The sequence below is a fragment of the Delphinapterus leucas genome, chromosome 19 (genome assembly GCF_059928025.1).
Source record: "Delphinapterus leucas isolate spDelLeu-1000000601 "Yukka" chromosome 19, BTC_Dleu_Yukka2, whole genome shotgun sequence".
Taxonomy (NCBI): domain Eukaryota; kingdom Metazoa; phylum Chordata; class Mammalia; order Artiodactyla; family Monodontidae; genus Delphinapterus; species Delphinapterus leucas.
Window position 1 is genome coordinate 7053532 of NC_143147.1, and position 6320 is coordinate 7059851.

At 51.8% G+C, this 6320-nt stretch overlaps 1 pseudogene; it reads left to right on the plus strand.

Moving 5' to 3' along the window:
- Positions 1 to 1390: 1390 nt before the first annotated feature.
- On the plus strand, positions 1391 to 5363 carry LOC149744731 (uncharacterized; annotated as a pseudogene).
- The last annotated feature ends 957 nt before the right edge of the window (positions 5364 to 6320 follow it).

Here is a 6320-nt window from a genome sequence, read left to right on the forward strand (position 1 = left end):
GTAAAACATGCACCATATTCTCACTGAGTCAAGAACCAGACAATAGCTAGCACAGTGATTGCCCAGCATTTTTCAGGGGGTCCCAGGGGAGACGGTGACCGCCATTTTTGGACATCACACCCTGCCATGACACCTTTCTCCTGTTACCTCTCCCCAGCCTGTCTTGTAAAAGGCTGTGGAAGACAATGCAGAGACACACCTCCAAGGTGGCCAATGTGAAAAGCACAGGCAGTGTTACATGCTGGCGCGGATGCGGAGCCGCTCATGTGAGTGGAAGCCAGAATAAGCCACTGGGAAGCTACCTGGCAGCACCTGCTGCGCCGAGCACAGGCGCAGCTGTGTCCCAGTGCCCGTGCTCGCAGGGGGCAGCTGGACACCGAGTCCCGTAACAGCCCCAGACCCGGAACTTCCTAACTGCTCAGCCACCGCGGATGGACAAATAGAGGGGTATTCACATAACAGTTCACTTTACATCAATGACAATTACACCTACTCGCCCCATATGGGTTCATCTCACAAACATAATGCTGAACAAAGAAGCCAGGGGAAAAGTACCTGCTTTAGGATTTCACTTATTGAAAGTTCAAAAGCAGATGAGACGAATCTATGATGGCGTCAGAAGTCAGGAGTGCTCACTCCCGGGGAGATCACGACAGAGCGGCTTCCGAGATGCCACTCGAGCCCTGTCTCTCAGTCGAGGTGCTGGGTGCACGGGTGTGTCTGCTTTACGTACATCGGCCAGGCTGTACACTGCATGTCTCATGCACCTTTCTGGATGTATGTGATACTTCAAAGTTAAAAATACATCATATAGGGCTTCCCTGGTGGCGCGGTGGTTGAGAGTCCGCCTGCCGATGCAGAGGACACGGGTTCGTGCCCCGGTCCGGGAAGATCCCACGTGCCGCGGAGCGGCTGGGCCTGTGAGCCATGGCCGGTGAGCCTGCGCGTCCGGAGCCTGTGCTCCGCAACGGGAGAGGTCACAGCAGTGAGAGGCCCGCGTACAGCAAAAAAAAAAACAAAAAAAAAACCACATCATATAGATTTTAATCGTGGGAGCCAAGTAGACTGTGGCTTTGGCCTGGCGTCCGAGCTCCAGGAGCACAGGGACTTTGTTGTGTTTCCCACCGCGTCCCAGCACCTGGACACCCAGGAACTGCTCATCACAGCACGTTGAACGATGTGCCAGTCTGCTCACTGCTCACATGAACTCTGTCTGCCTGCTGGACAGCATTCTCACATTTCAAAACTTAAGAGTTTTATCTGGTTACCCTGGTAATTGACCTCTTGGTTGCCTATTCGGGAATCCCAATGACTTGTTTTCTAATTCCAGAAAGAAAAAAACCCCTGCTCTTGAGCGTAATTTCTAATCTTCTCTTTCTCGTGTGGGTGTGTGTTTAGATTATAAACTCACCTGGTAGAGCTGAGTTTACATTTCTGTTTTGTAAATCGGACGAAGGCGTGACACGATGCCCTTCAAAGCCCTTCCAGGTCTCGCTGAGCCCACGGAGGGAGGCCGTGTGTTGCTTGAAACCTGGGGCTTTGCGTGGGTGCCTATCGAGGTGAAGACATCACAGGTGTAGTTGTAGCCAGGCAGGGGGCAGAGGGGGGCCTGCATCACTCTGCAGTGACTTTTTAAGGTAACGCTACATTGCCTACTGGTTGTTTAGACTTTGATGAAGCAATCGTGGAGGAAAGAGCATGAAAACAAGGACAGGTCTGCTCAGAACTCAGTCGAAACACCAGCCATCAGGCAGAGGCCACCGTCAAAGAGCACACTTGCTGGGCGCTGGCTCTCAAGTGTCGAGCAGAATGGCTCTGATGGAGACCCGGGCGCACAGCCCATTGTACCCGTGGGTGTGTGTACAGATATATGTCACTTTTAAGATCTAGTGTCTTGGCGCTTTGGCAGAAAGAGGTGAGAGGGAACCAATAATAAACCATTTTCCTTTTTAAAGTGTTTAAGAGGCTGAAATGAGATTCCAAGACAGCTTAAGAAACAGGAATCCCAGAGGAAGTGAAAATTGCTTCATTTCAGTAAAAATGGTCCCCAAAGGTTCCCGGCCATCACTGTAATTCCCAAAATCCTGCAGGCTTCTCAGGGTGCCTGATCCCTCAAAGAATTTTGGCTATTATTGGCCTTTTGCAGGAATTTGCTGTTTTTTCTCTTTGGTTTAGTTTAGGGTGGTTTTGTTTAGTTGTTTGTTTGTTTTTTGCATGCATCCTTTTATTGAAAACCATGTTGTAAGTGAATATTAGCTTATATGGGAAGCCATTCACGGCAAGTTGTTAAAAGGAAAAAACCAGTTTACAAAACAACGTGATCGGGACTTCCCTGGTGGTCCAGTGGTAAAGAGTCCGCCTTGCAATACAGGGGATGCGGGTTCGATTCCCGGTCAGGGAACTGAGATCCCACATGCTGTGGGGCAACTAAAGTCCACGTGCCACAACTACTGAGCCCATGCGCCTCAACTAGAGTGCCTGCGTGCCACAAACTACAGAGCCCACGCACCCTGGAGCCCACACACCACAACTCCAGAGCCCACCCGCCCAGCCTGCGTGCCACAACTAGAGAAGAGAAAACCCGCACGCCACAACTAGAGAGAACAACTAGAGAGAAGATCCCGCGTGCCTCAATGAAAATCCTACATGTCGCAACTAAGACCCTGATGCAGCCAAAAGTAAATAAAATAAATAAATAAATAGATCCTTAAAAACACATGATCCCAAGCTTGTTTTAAAAACACATATACATTTAAAATGTAGGAGAAGACAGACAACAAGATGTTAAACATGGATGTCTAGGTGTTTGAAGAAAGTTTTTATTTTCTTCTGTGTTTTTTTTTTTTGCACTTTCCCAAAACTCCTTCACTGAATATTTTTTTGTTAATAGACTTTAAAATGATATTATTTTTAGAATTTAAAAAAAAACTTAAGGAAATTGTTATTTAGGATGGAATTAGGGGCTAGTAAGAGATGACCTCTTTTTCCCACCTAATAAGCCTGGAGGTTGGCCTGTGCAGCTGTGCAATGATGCTGTCAGAGACCGGAGCTCGATATCTGCCACTTTTGCACATTGTAGCCTCATGACCTCAACATGGCTATGCATCTCCAGGCATTACATCTACATCCCAAGAAGAAAGAAGGGAGGAACTAGCAGCCCCGGCCACATTTATTTATCCCTTTTTCACAGAAGAATGCAAGTTTTCCTGGAAGCTCCACCAACAGACTTCTGCTGATATATCAATGGCCGCACAGTCTCACGGCTGCCTCTAGACCAGTCACAGGCCAAGGGGAATGAGAGGATGGGGACTCGTTCAGCTCAGTCCCTTCACCCCCAGGGCTGGAGTGGAGGCCAGGAGAGCACATGTAGGCAATGGATGATGTTTGAGCCCAAAAATTGTCTTGCAAGAAATGTCCACATTGCACAATAGGTGGTTTCAGTCTCCCTCCCCCACGTGCTCACCCGCCCACGCCCACCCCGACCAAGCTCTCCAGGAACTGGGCGCGTGGAGGTCAGCCTCGCCACTTCTCTCCCATCTTCCTGCCAAGGCCATCTGAAGACAGTGTATCCTCCCACCCCCTCCCACCCCCCCTAGCAGGACCTACGTCATTCAGACCAGATGCAGTGGATCTGCCTGTAAAACGCGTGTACAGGGGGTCAGCAAGTATCTCCTCTGGGGAAATCAATTCTTGGCCAACGCCAGCCTTGTCCCTCGGGTAATGTTCTCACTCCCCCCCACACCTGCAAGACGACTCGCTTCCGGAGTCAAACCCTCGTCCTCACTACCCTCGCTCCTCGTGTGCCTGGGGCCGGGCTCCATCAGTGCTGACCCCTAAACTCCCGTCCCCAGAGCAGCATCACGCGATGAGATCATGAGCCTGGCTGCACGTAACACCAAAACAAGAGCTGAAACGCCGAACGCACAGGAGGGAAGACGCAGTAGCGCGATTCTCTTTGCTCTGATGTCTGACTTGCTTTTCCTGCGCCGCTGGCTAACTGGGCACTGTGTGTGGGCGGCTCCCAAGATGTGTAACTGCAGACAGAAGAAGAAAGAACAGGAAACCACCTGCAGGGACGGGCAGGAATCGTCCTTTAACTCCGTTCCCTGGGACCCCGAGACCCGGGTGCTGTGCCTGACCCTGGACGGGATGGTCTCTTACCCCCGGATGCCCAGGTGGGCAAGGGTGGGTACTACTGAGATGCCCGAATACAGGTGGGGGAATCACTCGTCCGAGGTCACGGAGCTGGTACTTGGCAGATGTGGGGTTGGAGCCTCTTCCTCAAGCCTGTCCCTCAGGGGGCCCCCCTGCAGCCTGAGGTCACATGACGAGGGGTTCCTGTCACTGCTTCAGGTTAACTTTGCACCTTTGTTCCTTCCTCACTGATTCTCACTACAAGAAAACCCAGCTCTCACCCAGGACACCAGCTGGCAGTCCGGGGCGGGGCTGGAGGGCAGTGCTGTCCCCGGGAGCCCTCAGTCTGCGGCTGGCTTTTCTGTAAGCCTGGCTGCCAAGGACTTTTCAAAAATGGACAGGGAGCTCCTGGGTACCCCTGGTTGGGGACGGTCTTCCACGCTGTCTTCTCTCCCTGCAGCCACAGTAGCCCTTGGTCAGGCCGTGACAGAAGACACCCCCCTTGTCAACTGTCACTAAGGCCACCTGAAAAATCACGACTCACGCAAACCAGCGATGCTCCCAGAGGCATGACACCCCCTCCCCTTCTGCTCTGGGGCTGCACTCAGCCCTCTCCTCACCACCAGCCCTGAATTCTTGCGACAACACTTCCTGCGGATTTAAATCCAGTAAACATTCTGGGGAGGAAGCATGCGTAGGCCGGAAACCCCGTTATCCCTGAGCTATCTGTCCCTTCCGCTTCCTGATTTCTTCCTCGTGTCAGCATCGCATGCCGACCCCAGTTCCTTGACCAACAGGCGACTCCTTCAGCCTCCCCAGGCCCCTGCTTCCTCGTCTGGAAGACCAGGGCATCTTGGGGACAAGCCGGGACCCCCAGTCCTTTCCTCTGTGGCCGGGCCCGGGGCCTTCCTTCTCCCCTGGCAGGTCCTGGCACAGAGCATTTGGACGGGCAGGGGGATCTTCTGATGGCTCTTAGGGTCACACCGTGTGGCTGAGCCGAAGATCGGCAGGAAATGTGCAGCGCTCACCAGACCACGTTCTCAAAGACGTGGTAAGGAGAGGACGGACAGTGGGACAGAGGCTGCTGGTCCCTCTCTCGACGCTGCTTCCAGGATTCAGCTTGGGACCTGTTGGCTTCTGCAGTTTGGGGACATTCTGAATGTCTGCGGTTACAGGCTAACTCCTCCCATACAAAGGGGTTGGAAAACCCAGCCACGGGACCAGGGCAGAAGGACCAGCCACACGCCGCTCACAGGCAGCAGATGCCCGGTGCTCTCCAGCACGCCAGATGCATAATAATTTTTAACTATAATTTTGCAACTGGAGTTAGCAATCGAGAGTCAAAAGACTTACAATAAATCCAATAAGGGAAACAAGGTAACTTCCAGAAAAAGGGAGGAATGAAAGTGACGAAAAGGGTTAACAGGACAGGTTAAGACTGAGGCTGTTGAGGAGACAGAAAAAAACGTGGCTCACAAATCATGTGAGTGAAAATGACTGAATAAGGAGGTCAGACGGTGTAAGGCATCGGGACAGTAACGAACCATTTTAGACAAAAACCGGTTTCTGGAATGGATTGCCTCTCATTTATTTATTTATTTATTTTTTGCGGTACGTGGGCCTCTCACTGTTGTGGCCTCTCCCGTTGTGGAGCACAGGCTCCGGACGCGCAGGTTCAGCGGCCATGGCTCACGGGCCCAGCCGCTCCGCGGCATGTGGGATCTTCCCGGACCGGGGTACGAACCCGTGTCCCCTGCATCGGCAGGTGGACTCCCAACCACTGCGCCACCAGGGAAGCCCTGCCTCTCATTTTTATTATATCCAAAGCAGATGGAGGTCTGGTCAAAGATAAGAAGAAGTAGGAATAAGGACTAAAGGAAAGGTTTTATGGAGAAAATTCTGAGTCTGAAAGAAACTTAGTCAAATTCATGAGCTGAAATGCCCCAAAAGGAGTGCTTCTGAGAAATGAAACACTAACATAAGTGAGAGGAGAAATTGGTCATTCTGGAGTATTTTAGAGTAAGAGAGGAAGGTTGAAAGGAATAAAAAGGAGAAAATCAGGGACTTCCTTGGCGGTCCAGTGGTTAAGATTTCACCTTCCAGGGCCTTCCCTGGTGGGGCAGTGGTTGAGAGTCCGCCTGCCGATGCAGGGGACGCGGGTTCGTGCCCCGGTCCGGGAAGATCCC